Here is a 25088-nt window from a genome sequence, read left to right as displayed (position 1 = left end):
AAAAGCATATCAATCACACTCCAGCATGCATTCATCTAATTAAACCGTACCATGCATTAAGCGTACAGCTAGCTTCAACCACAAGTCATGCCTAGCTTAGCCTCGTGGCTGCTGGGCCAACACACAAGTACACACAACCACCGTCCGAGATCGACCATACTGATTCACTGCTTTGGCTTAATTTGGTCCACACGACACGAACAACATCATCATTATATATTGGAGTTTATTCTTTTGGATTCGTGTACCGGTGCGTGCACTGCACTGGTCTAGCTCGCAGGCTATCTACCAATTAAACTTTGGCCCGATGACGTACAGCTGGATGGCTAGCTGTTAGGTGTTCGACTCCGGTACTGTACTAGTGTGTTAGGAACAAACGGTTCGATCGATCGCTTTGTCGACCAGACCACCATCTGGCGCCTGCAGCACAGTCAACAGCAACAAGCCGATTAATGGCACCGCCCTTGGCTATGTTGCTGGTTTGATGGATTTTTTACACATGCGTAGCCACAGGCCCACATGGGCGAGACAAGTACGTTACACGTGGACGCGAAAGCGACGCAGGTGCAAACATGAGCAAATTAAAGCATGCTAATGTATATTTTTGTTCGATGGTATCAGTAAGGTCAATTCTTGTCATTGTTCACGGCTTTGAGTTTAGGCCGTATCGAAAGTAAAAGAAATTAGTGGTAGGCTGCAAAGATAAATAAAAAAACATGGTAATTAAGCCAGAGGCCGCGGCAACAACAACGAAAGAGGCCAGACAATCAGCCACCTTACAGGTTATAAGTTCAAATAGAGACAATAAATTGATCAAAGATTTACCCAAAAATGTCTTAATAATCTGCTTGAACAGAGCTCCGTCGAGGATGCGATCCATAGCTTGTGATGTAATTGCTCGTTTCAGGTATCAATCTATATTTTCCCAAAATACTTGTAGCTTTGAGTTTTTATTTGTAACGTTTGATCATTTGTCTTATTTAAAACATTATGAAAATATTATTTATTTTGTTTGTAACTTGCTTTATTATTAAAAGTACTCTAAGTATAACTCCTATTTTCTATATATGTATTAATTTTTCCAATAAGGCGAATGGTCAAACGTTGCAAGCAAAAAGTCAAAGCGGCTACTAATATAGAGCGGAGGTAGTAGTTGATACCTACTTACTTCTAAATCTCAATATGCAAATATGTCACATCATCACCCATTAGTAATTATTATCTAAAGTATTTTAAATCACAATGCAAGTGTACCACATCATCACCTACTAGCAATTATTATCTAGATTATTTAAATCTCATGCAAACGTGACATAAGATTATCATTTTATTGTATATTTAGAAATCAATATGTAAGTAATGTTTACTCATCATTTCATATTATTTAAACATATACCTATTTTCTATAATGTAATATATATTCATTCACATATTCTGTAGCAAAGCGCGGGGTATGAACTAGTTCTTGCCATACCGAGTTGCGCCACTCTCTCCAAGCTTTTCAGTTTGCTTTTAATATATATTAAATGCCGGGCCTTTCTTGCAATTTAAGCATAAAGAAAAGTTAACTTTCTTTTTTGACAAATGGTCCAACCATGCATATTCGTGATTCGTCCCACCTAATTGATGAAATTACTATATGCTTACTATATGCTTTTTAATATACGACTAGTGTTGACTTTTACCATTCGTCTTATTTAGAATTCTTATGTAAACATAAAAAATATAAATCATGCTTAAAAAACCTTTAATGCTATAAACCAATAAAGAATAATCCTCAAGGTTCAAAATCTGCGGAAATCATAAGCTCCGACCGAAGCCATTATTGGAGATTAAGGAAATTTGTGATCGTTCGCTCCTAAGGTAAAGCCATAAGGACATGTACAGACGCAAATCAGATTGGGTGTTGGAGATTTTTATGGGTAAGGAGTTAAAGGACAAATGGACATCAAAATATATAGTTGCTACATGTCTTATATTTGTTGTTGTATCGTTTGTGTCTAGGGTTAGACGCATGGACAAGCCTGCTTAGTCGCTGTCCTATACAAGGGCTGGATCTTGTTTGTTTGATTGCTGCCCCGAGAGATCTTTCCACTCGCCTGGCCTAAGAGAACTTGCCTGTGGTTTGGTTGCAGTAAATTAATTGTCAGCTAATGGAACCACTAAAATATTTTTCCCTTAACCCGAATTGTTTTATGACTACTGATTTTTTTCTCAGGCACGTTTAGCCTTAGTTCTTCGAGAAAACAGAAACCAAATGGGCAAGCCTCATCAGATTTTAGCACCACTTTTTCTCAGTCACACACTTCAAACTCATCATACTTAAGTGTGCCACATCTCATATATGATAAGTTTGGTCCCCATCGGTTGGCTTTTTCCCTAATAAGCCAAAACGGCTTATTAGGGAATAAAAATAAATTTGTAGGTAAAATTTTTATATATGTGTTCTTATGACTTAAAAGCCAATGGTGAAAAAGAAACTATGTTGAAAATATCTCAAAATTAAGTTAGAAAATTTAAATTTTGGCTTTTTCTTTGGCTGATTATTTTTTATAAGACGGGGAGAATATATAACTAGCGTACTATAGCTATAGATGGCCATATGGCCCGCAGCCCGACAGCCCGGCCCAAGGCACGGGCGTTTGGCCCGACCCAAGCACAGCCCGGCCCGTCAGTGTTCGTACCCATGCCGGCCTGGCCCGACAGCCGGGCCATGCCTGGGCTCCCGCAGCAGCACGCTGGGCCGGCACGGCACGACCGGGCTAGCACGGCCCAGGCCTATATAACGGTAGGCACGGCCCGACGAGGCCCATCGGGAGCCGCTGCCGCGCACTCGCACCTCATATATAAAGGCCGCTGCGTCCTCTTGCCTCCGCCAGTCGTCTCCCTCACAACCCTAACCCTAACCCTAGCCGCCTCCGCCGATCCACGCACGCCTCCCCCTCCGCCTCCGCCACCATCTTGACCGCTCCGCCTCCGCTTCTGCCTCCGTCGATCCACGCCTCCACCTCCACGCGACCACGCCTCCATCTCGTCGCCGTCTCTGATGAACGCCTCGCCGGATCTACCATCGAGGGTCGCCGCCTCGCCGGATCCGTGACCTTGTCTCATCTCCTCCTCTCCAGTCTTCGGATCGTCGGCCGTGCTCTCGATTTCCTCTTTCTTTCTCATTTTTTTGCCACTCTCGCCCGCTCGCTGTTTCTCCATGAGCTCTTTGTCAGATCACTCCCCAAACCCAGTCTCTGCTCTCTTCTTCTCGTAGATCCGTCGATCTCTATCATCAACGGCAACTCCGGTGCTCCGGATGCGCAGGTACACCGTACACACCTATCTCTGCTCCTCTCCCCTCTCTTGGTTTTCTACTTCTCTCTGGTCCCTAACTGCTCTCTTCTCCCATTTTGTGTGTCTTGCAGGTCGCTGAGCGGTAGCCGCCGTTGAGGAACCGGAGTGCCGACGATGGACGATCCATCCTCTTGCAACCACGAGTTGAGGTTGATGGGGATACGGGGTGATGACGAAGATGACTTGGAGGAGGAACGCGTGCAGGTGTTCGGAATCACTTCATCACCTCCTCACTTCGATGGGTCACAGCCGGAGACGGAGCCGGACGTGGACGGTACTGGTGGCAGGGACGGTGATGGTGGCACAGGCGCGCCGTCCGGCACCGACTCCAGTGCTACCAACAAGCGGCCAAGATCATCCAAGGTGTCACACCCCGAAGTTCTCCTCCCAAGCCTAAATTTAATTTATAAATGACCCCAAGAAAATACAGGTGCAAAGCAAGAGTAAACCCTTTTAAATCAATGCAAATAATAATCGGAATTGGCATGTGGAATTTTTCTTGAGTTCTACATGTCGAAATTCACTAACAGGATTTTTAGTGGAATTTTCAGAGCCCTAGAAATAATTTTAACCAATTAAAATTGAGCAAGCAATATTTTTTAATTCCAGGGAAAATCCTTTTTCCTTTTTCTTTTTCTTTTTCCTTTCTTTTTCCTCCTTTTTTCGAATGGGCCGCCGGCCCATTCTCTCTTTCCTCCCCTCCTCCTTGCTGGGCCGGCCGCAGGCCGAGGCCCAGCCAGGCCGGCCGCCTCCCTCCTCTGTCCGGGGTCGCCGACAGGTGGGGCCCACCTGTCGGGTCCTTCCCCCACCTCCAGCCGACGCCGCGCCCGCGATCGCCGCGCCCGCAACCGCCGCCGCGTCCACGCCCCGCCTCCTCCGGTCCACGTCGGCCACGTCCGCGCGTGCGCCGCGTCTCCCGCGCCCACTCCTCTCTCTCCCCCGCTCGCGCCTGCGCCCGAGATGGCCGGGATTCGATTTTCGAATCCCGCCTCTCTCTCCTCCCCCTCTCCCCCACGTCGGCCGGCGATTCCCGCCTCTCCCGGCCACGTCCGGCCCTCTCTCTCCCTATTTAAGCTTCCCCGTCGCTCCCTCTCGCTTTTTCCCCATTTCACCTCCCTCTCCCGAGCTCCCCATCGCTCCCGCGCCGTGCGCCCATCCGCCGCTGCCTCTCCCGCTACTCCGGTCGCCTCTAGCCGCCGCTACACTCGCCGCCGCACCGCGCCGTCGCCGCCGTTGGGTTCGCGCGGCCGAGGTCCACCTCGTCCACCCCTCCTCCGTAGAGATTCGCCGCCGGAGCCCCATCCCCGTCGTGCGCTGGTGAGTGACGCCATGGCCGCCGCCTTCGGCCGGCGCCCTCGCTCTCTCGCACCCTCCTCTCTCCCTCTAACCCTCTCCTTTTGTTCGTTAGGAGGCTCCGGAGCTCGTCCCGCTGTCGCCATCGTCCTCCGTCGCTCGCCGTCGTCGATCGTTGTCGGTGAGGCCTCTCCTCCTCTTTCTCTCTCTCTCCCGCACCGTTTAGCCGCCGCTTAGCCACGTAGCTGCCGCTTCGCCGCGACGCCGCCACTCTCCGCCGCCGGCCAGTCGCCGCCGGCCGCCGTCTTGCGCCGCTGCCGCATGTGTGCCGCGCCGTCGCGCGCCATGGTCGCCGGGCCGGTTTGCGCCGTGCCCGCGCGCACCAGCCATCGGTTCGGCCGCCGCGTGGCGCGCCGCTCCTTCCCGGTCCGTGGACCCGATCCGCCGTGGACCGCCCTCCCCGAGCCGCTGACCGGTGGGGCCCGCTTGTCGGCGCCCTTCCTCCCTCTCCGAGTCACTGCCATGCGGGTCCCGCTTGCCAGCGCCGCGCCCCGCCTTGATGACGTCAGCCCTGGAATATATTGCGCAATAAATGATTTAAGATTTTTCTTTTATAGTAATAAACACAGTGAATCTTCTAAAATTCATAACTAATTCATCCGAGCTCCGTTTAAGCCCATTCAAGTCTCAGTAAATCAAGAAAAATGTGTAGAATCCATTAAAAATGGTTTCGTTCTCTGTTTCAGTAGTCTTATAGTCTGTTTGCAATGTTTGCTTTGTATGTCGCTAGATTCCGGTTCCTCCGACGCTCCGGTGTACTTCGAGATAGTCACCGAGGTTCCTCCAGCAGCAGAGCAAGGCAAGTCATGCTTGTCACTTGAACATGTTGATCCTATATTGCAAATGCTCTATTATTTTCTTTCAAATATTGCATTGTTTTATAATGTTACTAGGGGTTGTTTACCTATTGCCGTAGCCATGCTATTGTTGTACCTTGTTTCTTTGTCAACTTGGGGTTCTAACATGGTTAGAGTTAGGACTAGGGATTGCTTAGCCATGCCTAGTTCAACTAGTTCACATTGGGGAAAATCCTATTAATGATTAGACTGTCGGTTCTAATGGTTTTGTTGGGTTAGTGACACCGCTTTGGTGTTGGTTAATTAAAATGAATCACATGGTGGGCTGTGGGTGCATGGTTTTGCTGGTCGCACCCATGGCAGTTAAGGACCGGTTCGCGGGATGCCCTGGAAGAACTTATCGTACTTACCACAAGCCAGCGTGGGCAACGGCTGGGCTTGTAGTGTAGCTTTCCTCTAGTCGACGCATCCAGGCAAGGGTGGGCGTGATGGAGCGGGGCGGGCCCTGCGACGGCCTCTGTCGCTTCCGGATTCACCTAGGCACGAGAGGGGACTGCCCGCTGCCTTGCGAGGAGTGGGGGTGAAACCTGAGGTGTGGTGTGCTTGGCTAGAGGGGGTTATGTGAAGGGTCCTGTCACGGCCTCTTTCCGGTATGTCGTGGTGGCATGTCGGCACACGGAAACGTGTCGTGGGGCTGTGTCTTGTGGGTACAGTTGTACACCTCTGATCAGAGTAAAACTATTCGAATAGCCGTGCCCGCGGTTATGGGCGGTCAACCAGATTCACCGTGATTAGTCTCACCCTAGTGTAATCTTTTGAAACTGGATAGTTTTGGTGGAGGGTTGGGCCTGTTGCAAAGTGGGATAGCGTTGGACAGTGGATAGTTAATATTAATTAATTATTACAACTGTTTAATCTTTCAACTTCTGTTTATAAATGCTCGCTTTATGCAAATGAACCACTTTAGCTCTTCTTTGATGATTCCCTGCATCATGCCTCTATTCCGGTATGACTTGCTGAGTACAGTGGGTAGTACTCAGTCTTGCTCTACTTTTCCCAACCCCAGAGTTCGAGTATGTGTCAGATGAAGGTTTCTCCGAGGAGTAGGCTTCGTCCGTGCCGTCGAGGATGCCTGTGGAGTGGTGATCCCGCTGCGGTTCTAGTCAAGGCTTAGCTCCTGTTGTCTCTCTTTCTTTCCGCTGCATTTATGTAAGACTTTTATGATGTTTGTAAGACGTGGATCTGAATGTCAACATTGTCGTTTTTGTACCCCGGCTGGTCCTGGACGGGGATTTTAATGCACATTCTGCTTGAAATTCTATTCGGGAATTTCTGGGCGTGACACAAGGTATGGGATGACTTTGAAGAATTCTTTGAATCACGCAATAGCGCGCAGGTTCGCATTTCTGCTAAATGCAATCACTGCAAAAAAAACTTTGTCTGCTCATTCATCTGGTGGCACTAGTCATTTGCTTAGACATCTCAAGTCATGCAAACCTAGAACTGCTAGTAATTTGTCTCAGTCTATGCTTAAGTACAATGCTGATGGTACTGTTCGTCCATGGGAATATGATCCTGATTATGCTAGATCTGAGTTGGTTAAATTGATTGCTGTAGAGGATCTGCCACTTAATTTTGGTCAATCTCCTGCTTTTGAGGAGTACATTCAGAATGCTCATAACCCTAGATTCCATGCTGTCTCTAGGCAAACTATTAGTAGAGATGTTTTTAAGTACTTTAACAAGAGTCGTGCTATGCTTATTGAGAGGTTCAAGTCTGTTAACTCTGTTGCTTTGACATCTAATATATGGTCTGGTAATGCTAAGGAGGATTATTTAAGTGTTGTTGCTCATTTTGTTAATTCTGATTGGCAATTAGAGAAAAGGATTTTGGGTCTGGTGCTGATTGATGTGAAGCACACTGCTGAGAATATTTCTAAACGTGTGCTTTCTGTTGTTGAAGAATATGGTTTGACTGATAAGGTTTTTTCTATTACTCTAGACAATGCCTCTTCTAATACTAAGGCAATGGATTTTCTAAAACCTAAGTTGTCTGCTTATGTTGGTGATTTATATTTGCATCAGTGCTGTGCATGTCATATAATCAACTTGATTGTTAAGACTGGTCTAGAAGTTTTCAAACACATGCTTCAAGATTTTAGAACAGCCATCTCATTTGTGAATGCATCTAATCAGCACATTGCTTTATACAAAAACTGGTGTATTGCTAAGGGTGTTCGACCTCGTAAGTTTGGTTTGGACATGGATGTTAGATGGAATGCAACTTATCTAATGCTTAAGCATCTCTTCCCACATAAGGAGCTTTTTTCATTATTTATTGAAACTCATTATCCTAGGGAAAATGGTAGACTATTGCTTATTGATTTGCACTAGACAATTGCTGAAACTGTGCTTTTATTCCTTGAACAATTTTATGATTCAACTGTTATTTTGTCTGGTGTTTATTATCCAACATCTCCATTAATTATGCATCACATTCTTGAGATTGCTGGACATCTTAACACTTATGAGAATGATATTAACTTTAGAAATGTTGTTGTTCCCATGAAAAGTAAGTTCTTGGCATACTGGTCTGAGATTCCATTTCTGTATTCATTTGCTTTTATCTTGGATCCTAGGGCTAAGATCAGAGGTTTTAGCAATGTTCTATAAAATATGTCACAAATTTTGACCTCTGATTACTCTACTTATTTAACTGAGGTTAGGGCTGCATTGTCTGACATTTTTCTAAGTATGAAAGTAAGTTTGGTGCTGTGAGATTGCAAAGAACAACCCCAGGCAGTACTGCTAGTAAGAAAAAGACAGCCTGGGGAAAGATTTTTGGTGCCAGTGATGCACTTGGACATGGTGCTGGTGCCAGTCCAGAACCTGGACTTGGTGCTGGTGCCAGTCCAGGTTCTGGACTTGGTGCTGGTCCATTTTCCAGGAGAACTTCTGCTACTGCTTTGATTCAAGCTGTTTCTTCTAATGCTAACTTGAATGCCTCTGAGTTGTCTGCCTATCTTGACTGTGACATTGTCAACCAATTCGACGATGACTTCAATATCCTAAACTGGTGGCATGAGCACAAACACACATATCCTATTATGTCCATATTAGCTAGAGATGTCTTGACTGTTCCTGTTTCTACTATATCGTCGGAGTCTGCTTTTAGCTTAACTGGCAGGATCATCGAGGAGCGACGACGGCGTCTAGGTCCTAACATGGTGCAAGCTTTGGCATTGATCAAGGACTAGGTGCAGGTAGACAAGAAGTTGCAGCACACTGCTGAGAATGTAGAGCTTATAAAATCATTTGAGAATTTGTGTCTTGATGATGTAACCAGTGGCAGTGCCACTGGAACTGGATGATTGTATTGGACTTGGACTTTAATATGATAGTTAGATGAAAGCTGTGGGCTGCACTCTTTTTTCCTTTCTAGGGTTTTCTGACGAGGTGTGAGTTTTTACCTAGAAAGGTTTTTAATGAGGCAGCCATTGCACTACACAGCTACTATTATTTTTGAAAGTGTTTGTGACTTGATCACTTGAGTTTGAACTGTGATTTGTGAACTATTAGACTTAGTATTTGAAAGTGTTTTGTAGATTTGTGACTTGAGTTGTGAATTGTGAGACTTAGTAGTTGAGTTAGAGAATTGAATTGTGATATTGCACATACTATAACTTGTGAATTGTGATATTGTAATCTGAGACTTGTGATATTGTGATATGTTAACTTGTGAATTGGATGGTTTTGTGCTGATTTTTGTGATGGACATTGCATTTTCGATATGTATGTGCAACACTGAAGTGAACAAGTGGCAGTTAGTGTTTGGCGTGCCTGGGCTAGCCCGGGCACGGTGGGCTCATCGTGCCGTCGGGCCGGCACGGCCCGGCACGACTGCTGTCGGGCCATGCCTGGGCCTAAGGTTCAGCCCGTGGGCAGGCACGGCACGGCACGAAGTGCTAGGCGTGCCGTGTCGGCCCGATGCGTGCCGGGCCGTGCCTGGGCTTGAGGTTCAGCCCGTGGGCAGGCATGGCACGGCACGAAGTGCCAGGCGTGCCGTGCCGGCCCGATCGCCTCGGGCCGTGCCTAGGCCGGGCCAGGCCGGGCGGGCCATATGGCCATCTATAACTATAGCAACTAAATTGCCCTGATATATTAGGCAATTCTCAATACAACTCACCTGCTAGTGTCACAATTCAAGAGGTACTTATGTCGCCTATTATAAAATAGAGTACACATGGCCCATGCTAGAAGTTATTTGTGTCTAGACCAGTAGAAGTCTACGTTGGCTCGGTCCCTAAATACATATACATCGCAAAGTGATTATTTCTTTATTGTTAACTTTCAAAATCAACAATTTGTTTATGTAGCATTTTAAGTGCCTTGCAAATTTCAACGGGACTGTAACTAGTACCACTTCCATACAAAAATAAGTTCACTTTATATATGAACCTGGTATAGGCTATATCTATATTTATGTACAAAATTGAAGTTATTGTAGAACGGGGCAGTAAATATTTTTGAGCTAGGGTTCAACTATCTCTCTTTGTTTTTAGTTACCATGTGTATTACATCTGAAAAAAAAAATAAATACTCCCTCCATCACTAAAAACAATAAATTTGGACTTAGTTGAGTTTTTTTTTTATGGAACATATAAAGTACCTGGTTATCCCCAACCGTACGAATGCAAATGTCCCAAGTACCAATTAAAAGTAGGTAAAATTAACTCCAAAGAAGTGGCCAAGAACTCAAAAACCCCGCACTCCCCTAATTAAGACACAAAATGGGGATATGAGACTTTCTAATTAAGCAACGGACCTAATGTAGAAAAAGGTACTACTCGAACTAGAAGATGTAAATTCCTTCCTCTAAACCGTACGTCATCCATATATAGTGGGAATTAGAAACGGAGCGCTAGCTGTACAAGTTTTCACAATTTGAGCCTTTTAAAAAACTAATTTTACAAATGAACCGCCGCCAAAACTTATTTTAAAAATGATCCTTTTTTTCAGCGCCAAATCATGTGGTGTTGAACTTAGACACCTCAGCGCCACATCAACTAGCGCTGAATACCGTACCACCGCAGATGGGAGGCTAAGTCAGCGTGCCAACGTACATTCAGCGCCACACGATTTAGCGTTGAACAGAAGGGTCAGTTTTGAAATAAGTTTTGACGGCGGTTTATTTGTAAAAATAGTTTTGCAAAGGGTTAAATTGTCAAAATTTGTGCGCTAGCTGTGAGTTAACTAGCCACTCTATATATTTCTGAGGGTGTTTTTTTTATACAGCTTTAAAAGTTCTGGGTGAAAAATAATTGCTTTTTGTAGTTAGGGAGAAAATTAGTCTTTGAGCAAGTTAGACGTCAAAAATGTACTTTACCCAATTAATAGCATCACCAACAACATTGGCTAAATTTCATCTCCAAAAATATGAATTTGAGAATCTTAAATGAAATTTGATGTGTAAAAATAGTTATCTTCTGTTAAAAAAATTGGGTAAAATTAACCCCTAAAACCAAAAGGTGGGCCCTATATGAAACTAACCAAAAGGTGGGCCCTATATGAAACTAACATAATATCGTACAGACGGGCACCTGTTAATCAGTACTACAGTTGTACAAACTACAACGTAAAATATGACAATGAAAGTAGATATTGAATTAAATTATTGTGATCCTATGTATTTTTCTTCCAACACCTAAATTAATTAAAGTGGACTATCATCGAAGGGCAAGCATGTTGCCCGTGTACGTTCAGATTAACGGAATAAGCACCACTACGTACTAAAACAGATTCTTGCGTAGGATCGGAGACGAGAGACGTTGAAATGTTGACATCCTATCATGATGATCCCCCTTAATAGCTCGGGCTGGTGGTTGCCACTTGCCTGCAGCCCTGCTGATAAAGTCAGGATCTATCTGTAATCTGACATCCGCTCACATTAATCCCGTGACAGAGATCTGCAGACGCTCAACACTCGCATAAAAGAAAGGCAAGAATTTTGCCGGCGACTTGCATTGGTGTACGTTGATCGAGTTAGTTAGCTGGGCTACACTAATTGGAAATATAATTAAGCACATGTGGGTACACTAAACATGCATGTATATCAATAGATCCATATCATATGTATATGATTTATACATGTATACGACAGCACTGCATGTGAATAGATCAACACGAAACATAGTCGAAACGTACTGATGGTTTAGTTCTAAAGGACGCACAACACCACTGCTACAAAATACTTCATATCTTATAGGAAATTGCTCGTAGGTAAAACCGACACATATAAACTTTTTCTACATCCGTGTGATGAAAAAAATATAGAACTAGCATTTTTAAACACTATAGATCCACATCCGTGATGAAAAAAATATAGAACTAGCATCTTTAAACACTATGGATGCCAGTTCTTAAAAAAAAAAGGGCACTTATACTTATAAGTACCGACACATATAATCCTATGTATATATTCTTATATAATTCATCTCCTCCACTAAATATAATTAATGCTATTCTCTCTTTTTTCATTAAGCCACATCACCTCAATTATTTTTAGTCTTTGGATGATAGGTCTATGGTTCAAATTGTCTCTTTTTTCTTCTCTCATAACACTATGCGATCTCACTTGTTTTTAGGATCAAAATTCATAAATATCAATTTATTTTAGTTTTAATAATCATATTGCATCTTATTTGTATATATTATGAAACTTAATTTTCCACGGTAACGCGGCGGAGTATTCATCTATACCAAACCGAGCCGAGCCGGTGAACCGAGCGCCATCCTTATCTACTCCCATCCAGCGCTCGCGTCCTATCCATTTCTCTCGTCTCTCTCCCTCGCGTCTCTATGCCTCCCCTCTCTCTCGCACATCTCTCGCCTGGCGCTCGCTCTCTCCCTCGCCCGGCGCTCGCTCTCTCTCGTGTGTCTCTCTGCCTCCCCTCTCTCTTGCAGCGGCTGCCCAGCGAAGGCGGTGGTGGCGGCGGCGGCAGTGGGCTCCCTAACGCCAGATCCAGCGAGAGGGGAGGCAGCGCTCTCCCCTTCGCCAGATCCGGTGAGAGGGGAGGTGGTGGGTTTCCCACGTGTGTTCCTTTAGTTCTCTTCACACGCATTACTTAGGCCATGCTTCTTTCAGCTTAATATTATTGTAATCTAGATTATTGACCCAGATTACTATAAGTTGGATTATAATAAGCTGACATAGTTGTTAGCTGTTTGTTTATCTGGATTATTAGCTTTTTGTTAGTTGTTAGCCACCCAATAATTTAAAAAAGCACCTTTAGAGTGGATTACTAGATTATAGTAATCTGGCTTATAGATTGTAATAATTTATTATAATAAGCTATATGTTCGTTGCAGCTTACTCATAATAATCCAGATTATAATAATCATAAGCTGAATCAAACAGGACCTTAATTGATTAGAAGAGCATTAATTATTTTAAGGTGGTTTCACATGCATGCATGTCTCCCGTGGGCTAAAGACCCACGTATAATTTCATCATATCTAGACATATGTACTATAAGCATTAATTTATGTGTAGATTAATCCGGCTAATAAAAACACAAAGCAAACAAAAAGATACAACACATTCATACTAAAGTTACACTGTTCTATATTTTGCAAACTTAGGCCATATATATTTGTGTGCAAGTTCAAGTGATTGACAGATAAAAAAAATAGACGACTAACAAATAGCAAAACTGTAATTTATTTTAATATCATCAAGACACATCAGCAACAACTTGTATATATGGTCAATTAATATGTAATAATGTATTAGTACCCGGCGTACAAGTATATAGATACACTTGCACATACATCGGTTGGCTATATATATAACCGATGAGTCGATATAAAATTATAAATTAACTCGGCTAGCTAGCTAGATAGAGCTCACGGCCGGTCACTACTCACCATCGAGAGGAGAGCAAAAATAATTGAGTGATAGCTGTTAGCTAAGCTACCTAGCATCATGCAGGGAGGCGCCAATAATAAGGGCTTGGTATGCTTGATCGCCGCCGCCGCCGTGGTGTTGGTATTCGCCGGCAGCAGCGGCATTGCGGCGGCGCAGGCGGCCCGGGCTGAAGAAGGGGTTCTACAAGAAGAGCTGCCCCAAGGCGGAGGAGATCGCGCAGCGGGTGGTGTGGAACCGCGTCGCCGGCAACCCGGAGCTCGCCGCCAAGTTCCTCCGCATGTTCTTCCACGACTGCTTCGTCAGGGTACGCACACAAATTGAATATATCCATATACTGGCCAATCATATATATATTCCCCTCTGTAGATTATAGGTTTGACTGATTAAAGTTAAACTGCTTCAAATTTAATTAATTTTGTAGACATATATATAGGATGTGTTTTTCCCCTTTTTCCCAACTCACATCTCTCGTTTTCCACGCGCACGCTTTTCAAACTGTTAAACTGTATGTTTTTTTTTACAAAAAAAAATATATACAAAAGTTGTTTAAAAAAATCATATTAATCTATTTTTTAAAAAATAGTTAATACTTAATTAATCATGTAATAATACGTGCTTCGCTTGGGAGGAGAGGTTCCCAACCCCTTCTCCCGAACACAACCATAGTAATATTTACAACACCAAATTAGTTTCATTAAATCGATAATTAAATATATTTCTTAATATATTTGTCTAAATTAGTTTTAGATCGATAATTGAATATATTTTTATGATATATTTGTTTTGTGTTAAAAATGTTTTTATTTTTTTTTAAACTTGGCCGAATTTGAAAGTCAGAACAAGTTATAATCTGAAGCAGAGAGAGTATATCCAAACGATACACCATGCACAATTGTATTCTTGATGTGTGCAAATGGATATATAATGTACATGAAGGGGTGTGACGCGTCGGTGCTTCTGGACTCGGCTAGCAACACGGCGGAGAAGAACGCGGCGCCGAACCTGTCGCTGGCGGGGTTCGAGGTGATCGAGGAGGTGAAGGCGGCGGTGGAGCGGGAGTGCGCCGGGGTGGTGTCGTGCGCGGACATCGTGGCGCTGGCGGCGCGGGACTCGGTGTCGTACCAGTACAGGAGGAGCCTGTGGGAGGTGGAGACCGGGAGGCGTGACGGCACGGTCTCCAGCGACCAGGAGGCGCTCGCCGACATCCCGGCGCCCACCTCCACCTTCCCCATCCTCCTCGCCAACTTCTCCGCCAAGGGCCTCGGTCTCCAGGACCTCGTCGTCCTCTCAGGTACGTACACAATTTCTTGCATTGCTTGCATCGATCACTGAAGAAGTATACGTACGGAGACTAATTATTTTCTTAGATAATGGGCAGTTCATTAAGACTGTGTTCGGCAGTGCAGGATGGGAACCCATTTTTTTTACACGCAAAACGGAGTGGTCTTTTAACATGATTAATTAAGTATTAGCTATTTTTTTTAAAAAAAGATCAATTTGATTGCTTAAAGCAACTTTCGCAATAAATTTTTTTTAAAAAAAACACACTGTTTAGTAGTTTGAAAAGTGTGCACGTGAAAAACGAGAGATTTGGGTTGGGAAGATGGGGTGCCGAACTCAGCCTAAGTACATTCATGAAAGCATCCGTTTTCTGAACAAAACTGATGAACTCGACCAAAACACAACGACGCACACGGAAGAAGAATAAAAGAACAGTACCGGCCGGTACTCCCCCTATTACATCTTAACTTGAACAAACTCATTAGCTAAGTCCAAGATGGTTACGCCATCCAAAATTAGACCACAAAGCACAGGGACAACTAATCATTGGGGTTGATTTCTTGATTTATCACTTCAGCAGTATCAAAATTGTTTAACTAGCTAGGGCCTATTTTGTTTATTTGTATATGCCTAGTATTAGCCTGTAATATGTTTTCCAAGTTGTCCTAGTGACCTAGTTCACGACATTTCTCAAGAAAAATTCTACTTTGACATTTCTTAATGCAAAAAGGGAAATAATTTTACCATCTTTGTAAAGGTAAAAAAGATAACATATTTTCGAATTGTAAAATTTGGTATCTACTAATATCTCAAGGTATTAAAGTTTTTAGTTTAAAATCTTGATACATTTAGTTACTTTCTCAAGTAAAGTAAAATTTGTAAAAAGAAAAAGAAAACCGTCCATATGAAAGGTTGCATGGATTTGAATTGAAGCATGTTGATTAAAGACAACTGTTCCCGTAGTGTGAAAACAACCGCTTGATTGCAATAGCCCAGCTGAAAATGACATAATTGTCGGTGATGGGGCAAAGAATTAATTAAACTTCACCACAGGCCACATGCACGTCCGGTTAATGCGCATGTGAGCCAAAACAGTATACGAAGATGCAACCACCAGATTGGATAGATTTAGCTTCAATTCGGTAGGTAAAAAAAAAACAATCCTTGGGAAAGTAATCCCAGTCAAGATAGCAGCTTTAGGAATTAAAAAAATTCAAATCAAACGTCGGATAAAAAAAATTATACCAAACATGAATGTTTTTTTATTCATATTCAACATTATTACCACAGTCCATTTTTGGATTGTTGTAAGACGGACTACTCACCGTACTAAAGTAGGATGGATGACTGCAGTACTTAATTAGAATAGACGGTACCGCTTAGATAGCAGACAATCCTCCTAATAGCATGCGACCCATACTTAGAGCGCGTGAAACTCATCACATGTTATCTTGAGCGGTATGTTACTAGAAAGCGTCGGTTTCTCATCAGTGTTACTATCATACAGCTGTTCAACTTAAAAGCTACTCGCTCTGTGGTTCGCATGGGTCGTGCCACTATCTATTGGACAAGACCCATAAACATAAATCCTTCGAATAGAATTACACAATTTTATACATATTCTCTATGTTAATATAAGTCCTTGTTTTTCGCAAAGTAAATATTTGAAAACTAATCTTAATGAAACAAGTCAAATTTAATTTTGGAACTGATGGTACAAGAGCATGTAAGGTGGAGCAACTTAGTACATGAATATGTAAAATGATTCGTTCGATCTATATGAACTTTTTTGGATCGTGTGGATCAAGACCAAAACAACGTACTATGACTAATTTTGTTTAGTTGAACTCTGATCGATTAATATAGGCGGGCACACCATCGGAATCGGGCACTGCAACCTTTTCAGCTCTAGGCTCTTCAACTTCACCGGAAAGAACAACCCCAGCGACGTCGACCCGTCCCTCAACCCATCCTACGCCAGATTCCTCCAGGTAATTAATTAACCTGTTAATTAGTGGAGTAATGGCTAATCTCTGCAGTAATTTAATCTCATCATGTCTTGCAAAATTCAGAATTAAGATCAGTAGCTGCAAAAAGGAAAAAAAAAAGCATAGAAAAATATGTACTACAGCAATTGTGTGTGTGTGTGTGCAAGTGCAGGGGCAGTGCAGGCGTAACCAGCAGGACCCAAACGACAACTCGACGGTGGTGCCGATGGACCCGGGCAGCAGCGTGTCGTTCGACAGCCACTACTTCGTGAACCTCAAGGCGCGGCAGGGGATGTTCACCTCCGACGCCACGCTGCTCACCGACGGCCGCGCCGCCGCGCTCGTCGACAAGCTGCGGGACCCCGGCGTCTTCCTCGACCACTTCAAGAACTCCATCAAGCGCATGGGCCAGATCGGCGTGCTCACCGGCGCCGCCGGCCAGATCAGGAAGAGGTGCAACGCCGTCAACTCCTAGCTAGCCGGCCGCTCGCTAGCTTGGCTTATTATCATTCTCTAAGCTTTTTAGCTCTTACGATGAAAACATGCGTCATATCCGCTGCGCGCACAACCATTATTAGTTGTTGTATCCTAATTATTGTTATGCGTCGAATACAGTAAAATTAATGCCCACGAGTTAAGTACAAGAAACATAAAAAGATTACAGATATATATATTTTATTGGTAAACAGAAGTACTGCCAGTATATACTGGTAGTACATTGTACCGTAAAAGTTCAACCCAGCCATCCCTTCAAATTTCAAACCTACACCTCTCACTAATTTCCCCTCCCTCTAGCCGTCCTACGCCCTCCTTGATAATCCCTCTCGAGTCCAGACCTCTCCCTCCACTTACCCTTTCTTCGGCCACCCACAGCCTCAACCCCACACTAGAACCCTTATCGATGGGGCTTGTTAGCAGTTGTCGATAGCGCTCATACGGGTTTTGATAGGGTTGATTAGAATCCGCTCGATTGGAACGGACGTTTGCAAAAAGCAATTTCAAACAAATTTCTTCTTGTACAACGAATGAGATACCGAGATACTTGCTCCCCCATCATCTAGAAGCTAGTATTACGTTACGAAAATGCTTATCATCATACGTCCGATAAAGGAGGAAAAATTGGACACCTCAACTCAATGGAGTAGTAGTATAGCACAGGTGCATGACAACTGACAAGTGCAAGCAGCCAATGGAGCGTGCATGAAAATCACATCGATTCAAAATTTAAATGATCTTTCTCTTAAACTATTTATCAGAATTATGAACTAATTATACCATTGGATTTGTTATAATTAACTATTTATAACAAGATCTCACATGACAATATTCTGATGATTTTTATCACATAATGTTATTATAATGTTTCAATATGTTTTTACTCATATTTCACTAATTCAGATGTAATGTTGCATGTGGTCTTTTTATATGCTTTATGCTTTAGTAAATGTATTTTATGTTTCAAAAAAAGTACAACTTGACGCTTCAAGAGTGATATAAAATTTTAACAAAATAAAATATTTGCAAATATGTTGCACCATATATATTTTTATGTTTCCCTAGGTATGACCTAATGTTTTATGTAATGGTAGTTATTGTTGTAGCCAGTAATTTTTATATAGTTATTGTTACACGTGATCTATTTATATGTTTCAGCAAATAAAATTTTTATGTTTCAAAAATTGCAGGTTAACGTTTCAAGAATGATATAAAATTTAAACAAATTAATATTTACAAATATGTTGCATCATTTTTTTTTAGTTTCAGTAGTTTGGGACATAATATTTCATGTGACGGTGCTTATTGTTGCATTTAGTAATTTTTATAAGTTACATCTCTCTGGGTTGAGTTATCCGTACAAGTGATAAAACAATATTATGGTGCAACAAAAGGTTGATTTTTCCAAAACACATATAAAATGTTGCATGGCAATATTTCGATATTTCAATAAATATTTTTCTGACGTTTCACTAGTTTATTTGTGAATGTTGCACGTGGTATTATTGGATGTTTCAGTAAGTATTTTCTAATATTTCACTAATTCATTTATAAATGTTGCACGTGTTGCTTGGGATGTTGCAGTTAATATTTTCTAATGTTTCAATAATTATAACTCGTTGTTTCACATATAATATACAAATGTTTCAATTAGTATAGGTGGAATCTAAACCATACTCCCTCAACAATAGGTGGAATCTAAACCATACCCCTCAACCATAAAACCGGGTAAAAACGACTCATCCAACTATTTAAACCAGTGCAAAATGACTCCCTAGGTGGTTTTGAAGGTGGTTTTCGCTGACGTGGTGCCTACATAGCACGGTTGACTTGGTCTTAAGCTGACGTGGTGCTTACGTGGCATTACAATGAAAAAAATGTGAGACCCACATATCATTCACATAAAAATTTATTGTGGGACCCACTGACCATGTGGGACCCATATATCCTCCTGTCCCTCCTGCCCTCCTTTCTCCTTCCACTCCAGTGTTAATGAAAAACACGAGGCCTGGGAGATCGGCTTAACTCCAGTGCAGGTCCAAAACTCGCCTTCGGGTATGCTAGCATGCCAGTTGATTTGATCCTGCAATCAACTAGAAATAAAGACAAAGAAACCGTGGTTAAATCCATAAACGATAGCCAATCGACTAAGTGCCGATAACATATCGTTTATCTTTGAGCCGATGTCATATATGCATCGATCGGCAGTTATAAATAGATAATAAAGAACTAAATCTACTCGATCGGCTGTAGACATTAACAATATATAATCCTTATGTCGATATATACTTAAATCAAGTGATTGGGATAGATCGGTCGCCATGCCGAGACAGTATAAATCACTTAGATTGAAATATATACTAACAACAAGACTATATATGTTCATAGCATAGCTGATCAGATAGATCTAGCATGTATGGCTAATACTCCGATACCACCCTATGTTAAGATATTAAAGCAAGCAGAATATACCAAACAAAAGCCTAATATACTTAAATGCAATAAGATTTTGACATAAAGGGTAGATTTAACATGTCAATAAAGCATATAAAGCAAATATAGTTAAATCAGGTAAGATCGGCTGAAACCCCGATACTACCCTAATCGGCAACCAAGAAGCAGGCTAGAGATTGAGATTCTAATCACGACTCATAAGATCAAACTCAACTGATGCAGCTATAAGTATGAAAAGAAGGACAATATCTAGACAATCAAGCCATTGGAAGTTTCATAGAGTGGTGGATATCATATATAATCTAAGCCAACATCGATACTTAACCTAATCGGTTGCCCTCTATTGATAGATGTTAGCTGAGTGTAGGTTAGATAGTGATATTGCCACAGATTATATAAGATATATGATAACTCGACGAATTACATAAACAAGATTAGAGTATCATAAAGATGGAAGCACTAATCCCAAGAACGCAAGCCGTCATAACAAGTTTTACCTCTTGTTGAAGATCGAAATCGATGCAGCTCAACCCGAAAGCAAGAACTCGTCGAAATAAAACTAAAGTAAAAAAGGGTGGCGATGCGCCGAGATTGTATTGAACGTGTGTGTTCCTTTGATTACATAGGGCTCGGTGTCTATTTATACCCGAGAATTATCCAACATGTCCATATCGGACAAGACTCTTATCCTTGACAAACTCTAAGATACCATAAGTCTTTGCGGCAGACTTTTGCCAAACATATCTCTAAGGAATTTATATAAAATATCCTAACTAATAGATACAGTCGCCTTCTCAGGACTCTATCCATGCGTGGCAATCATCTTCAAGCATATCAACTCGACCCGATGTCGTACACCAAGTCGTATTGTCGGAATTGGCTGTATCACCTAACCCAGTCTGACTCGGACTTAGCCGATCCCAATCGTAGCCGATTCGAACTCCAGCCGATTCTTACTCTGTTTCCACGACGATCCTCATCTTTGATTCTGCTTCGATCTAATCTTCTTCCCCGATACTGATATTACCAAATTTGGTCGTTAACACATGCCCCCCAAGTCCGGAATATTTGGTAATGTTTCAGATTTGCCATATATCGGCTCCGAGCAAGATTCGCACTCTGCCGTTTTCTGACCGTTATTCCAGCGCTTTAAATACTAACCGTTGCTCCTGAAAAATCTTCATCGCCGAAGACAACTTTGTCCTTTCTCTCTCCGGCGATTTCTCCGACGCTCAAGGCGATCCCCAAGCGACTCCATCTCCGGCCAGATCTCCGCCCACGGCAATGTCGTCCTCCGCCAGCCCGTCTACCGCGCCGTCGGCCGAATACGCTGAGGTAAGTTTTCATCGGCTAGATCTTCTCCTTTCGCATCAGATTGATTTCCCCTTTCCTCATCTTGTTTTCTTCTTCTCTATTCTTGTTCGCATCTGTAGCATCTGTCCAATCTGTTTGCGATTCCAAGTCTATCGCATGAGGGACATTATTTCCTTGGTTCGATCCGCAATCTAGATCGCACTGACTTCATCATTGGCGAAACCAATAGAATCCCCTTCAAATTAGCCAACCCTAATCTAGGTCACTGAAAGAACACCTTCAAGTCTTGGCCGTCTCTCGAGAAAACCACCCCTGAGAAGAGTTGGACCTCATGGTACAAGCGTGTATCGACCAGCAAGCAAACACATTGGGATGAAATTGGAATCGGCCAAGCACTTGCCCTCACCATATCAAATTCAGCCAAAGATGAACCCTTAATGGCCATCGCCACCTACTTCTGGTCCAATACTATCAACGCCTTTCTGTTCAACCAAGGGCCGATGACACCAACTCTGATAGATATTACTATGATCACTGGTCTAGATGTATCCTCATCTGCTAATCCCATGAACCTGAACACCAAGAACCAATACGATTTCAGGACCAAAAGCATAGGTGGTTGGTCTGGTTATGTGGCAGCATATATGGGCCATAGATTTGTTACTCCTCGAGAGCATGTGGCATTTTTACTCATGTGGCTAGAAAAGTTTCTTTTCTGTGGATCCAGTTGTGGCCCTACAACCAACTGGCAGTTTGCAGCCAAAGCTCTTGAGTCAAAAAGAGAATTTCCTCTAGGCAAAATCCTCCTCGGCTACTTATACAAAATGTTGAACAATGCATCGGCCAAAATAGCCGTCGGCTCGGTGGTTGAAGCAGGTGGACCATGGTGGCTACTACAATCTTGGCTCAACTTAATGGTCATGAAAGTTGTCAATTGGCCATCAGTGACAGAAGCCGAATTCCCAAGGCTGGAGCCGATCACAGAAGATGATGGAGAAGAACGCACCCATCGCAGATGCATGTTATATGGAGAGTATGCATCCACACCAGCCAATGCTGGAGCAAAACTATCGGCTGAACTGCTCAAGGATTGGTTCTGCAGCTTTTATGAGGACTCAGCAGACCTTGAGCTCCCGTCAGACTTTAGATTTTAAGATATCAATCATAAAAGATACCAAAAGTCTAGGGAAGTTTTCTCAGTTGCAATCAGCCCATGCATCCTTTCTATCGGCATTCATCAGGGAAGAAACATTCAAGTCTCTTATGAATTCTATCACCCAATGAGCTCAGCCAGACAACTTGGAATGGGCCAACTCCCAATCGGCTTATTTTTCGCCGATAAGATCCAGTGCCGAGGGGAAATTTCATCAACCTTGATGATGGATCGACTGCTCAATCTCCAAGGACCTCCTCTGGGCAGCATTGAGAATATCGAGCTGGCGGGATTCAAGAGCAAAAACTTTGACATATGGTGGGGTGAATGGAAGCTGCATCTATTCCACCAACCGGCCTCGATGTACATGACAGATCTCTTCCCTGATGTTGTACCTCAGGTAAACCTTGTCATCATTAATCTAAACAATTGTCAGCTGATTCATAACTTGACTAATCTTTTGTTTCTGTTTTGCAAACAACCGAATCTTCCCCTCCACATGAAAGCAACAGTGACAGAGACATTGAATATGCCCCAGGTCTGATTCCCAATGGAGGTGGGCCATCTCCTCCTATCATCGGCTATCATGCCCCCAAGACTTCAACTCTTCTCCAAGGCCTAATCAGAGAACCAGCCGATGCAGGCAAGAAGAGAAGAACTAGGTCATCGGCTGTGGACACATTGGCTCCAGCCCCAAAGAAGAAGGCCAAACTCAAGAAGCCTAAACCAACCGATGACCTGCCTGCCCTAGATCCATCCATTGAACAAGCTCTGGGTGAAGAAGAAATCGGCGAGGATGTTGATCAAGCCACAGATAAGTAAGCGATACTGAAAGAACCCCATCGGCTTCACCTAAGCAAACTCCTCCAACTCCTTCTGCCCCATTCCATTTTTCAAAGGTAAGCAGCTTTCTTTTTGCAATCCCTTCACTTATAGTCGATTACTCACAGATTTTATGGTTGCAGAAGAAGAAAATTGCTATAAAGAAGAAGTCGGCAGCACCAATTCCCAAACCGGCTCCACCAATAAGATATTCTTAATTCTTTTAATAGTCGATCTCAACCGATTTTCCGTAATACTTATCTTTTTGCAGCCTCCTCCTCCTCCTTCTCCTGTTCAGCAACCATCAAGTGATCAAACTCCATCGGCTGCAAGGGGTCATCATGTTGAAGAAGAAGTACAACCAGCTGCTCTTGCCATTCCAGTAAGTCTTGTTTATAAAACTCTTGAATCAGCCAAATAACTCATGTTGAGACTCAATTTTTTAAATTCCTTCTTGCAGGCCTTAGCCGATCTGTTCTCTTTCGATATTAAAGACTATCTTGATGAAGAAACAGAAGAAGACACTACTAGCAAGTCTTTAGCTCCCTTGTCTGATAATGTGAAGAAAACCCTTGAAGACATCTCTCTTCGGCTAGAGGCATCATCATTAGACAGCTTGGTGGTAAACTGTGGGCCAATTAGGACTCGGTCACACGAGGTTCAAGCTCTAATCCCAAATGAGCTAGTCGATGTCCTTACACCAGCTGTCTACCTTGAGCAGCATCAATTCAAGCTGGAGAAAGCCAAACTAAGATTAGCCAAACGTCGGGAGCGCAAGGACATTGTCACACCCTAAAAATCCTAAATATGTAAATTGTTGTTTAAATGGAATTATTAGAATTTATTTTTTTAAAAGCCTAGAAGGGAAGATCTAATTTTAATTAATAAATTCCAATATAAAATGGGGCCAGATAAAATTTCATTAAATACTTTGCTTAATTCTATAATTCCTAGATTTTTCTGGGATTTATTTGAGCTAAGGAAGTAATTTTAATAAATGAAATTGCATTTCATGGATAATTTAAATTGAAAAAGGTTTTTAAAAAGTCTCTTTTGGCTTTGGGCCGAAAGTCGGCCCAAAAACCTCTCTCTCTCTCCCTCGGCCCAAGCCGGCCCAGTCCGCAGCCGCAGCCGCCCGCGCGCGCGCTCGTTGTCGCTGACAGGTGGGTCCCACCTGTCAGTCTTCGTCTTCCTCGCGCCGCCGCCGCCGCCCGAACCCTAGCGCCGCGCCGCCGTCGTCTCCTTCCAAATCCGGCCGCTCCTTTCCTTCTCCGGTGAAATCAAAAGAGGGGAAATGTTTCCCGAGATCTCCTCTACCTTTTCCCTTTTGGAAACATCATCTATTTCGGTTTGGAAATCGGTGGATTCGAGATCGAATCGGATTCCTCTCTCTCTCCCGAACCCGAAGTTTCCTTCGCGTCGCCGGTCGCCGTGGGCCTTCGCCGCCGCCTCCTTGCCCCTTTAAAAGGATCCCCAAGCCCGCCGCTACCCGTCGCCACCCTCGCCTTCGTCTCTCGCCGTCGGAAGAGCTCTAGCGCCGTGTGACCTAGCGCCGCCGTCGTTCGCCGGCGAGCATGCGCGCCCGAGTCGCCCGAGCCGCCGCCGGTGGTGACGTCATCGCCGACGTCATCGTCGTCGTTTCTCCGTGAGCCGCCGTAGACCCGATCGATCTCGGCCGTCCGTTTTGGATGGATCAATCTCGGCCGTTCGTTCCCGTGAACCGCCGCCGTGCGCCCGGTCCACCGCAAACCCTAGTTGCTGACGCAGTAAACCCCTTTTCCTTTTCAAAAATAACTCATTATTGCGTCATAATTCAACTAAAATCCATATAAGTGTTTTAATCCGATTTAATCTTTAAAAATTCATAACTAATTCATCTTAGCTCGGATTTAGTTGGTTCAAGTCTCTAAATTTTTCTAAAATTGAGATCTACATGTTAAAAATATCCACATGTACTGTTCATGCTTGTTTATGTGCTGTTTTTGGTGTTTTTGCTCTTTTCTGTTTAGATTCCGACGTTTCCGGAGAGTCCGTTTCCGGAGGAGAAGAATTTGAAGAGTTCCAAGGCCAGCAAGGCAAGTCACACAGATCCCAAACAACCCTTTGAGCATGTTGATCCCGTTTAAAGCTATTGTTTCTATTCAACTATTGCATTTATTTTCG

The 25088-nt window shown here is 43.3% G+C and overlaps 2 pseudogenes across 1 annotated transcript; both read left to right on the top strand.

Moving 5' to 3' along the window:
* Positions 1-13364: 13364 nt before the first annotated feature.
* On the top strand, positions 13365-17317 carry LOC4325417 (peroxidase 27-like; annotated as a pseudogene). The gene is made up of 4 exons (XR_001545160.3): positions 13365-13722; positions 14355-14709; positions 16566-16690; positions 16860-17317. The product of XR_001545160.3 is annotated as a peroxidase 27-like (transcript).
* Positions 17318-20920: 3603 nt separating this feature from the next.
* LOC136354931 (uncharacterized) lies at positions 20921-22626 on the top strand (annotated as a pseudogene).
* The last annotated feature ends 2462 nt before the right edge of the window (positions 22627-25088 follow it).

This window comes from Oryza sativa, chromosome 1 (genome assembly GCF_034140825.1).
Source record: "Oryza sativa Japonica Group chromosome 1, ASM3414082v1".
Taxonomy (NCBI): domain Eukaryota; kingdom Viridiplantae; phylum Streptophyta; class Magnoliopsida; order Poales; family Poaceae; genus Oryza; species Oryza sativa.
This window is presented reverse-complemented; position numbering and strand designations above follow the sequence as displayed.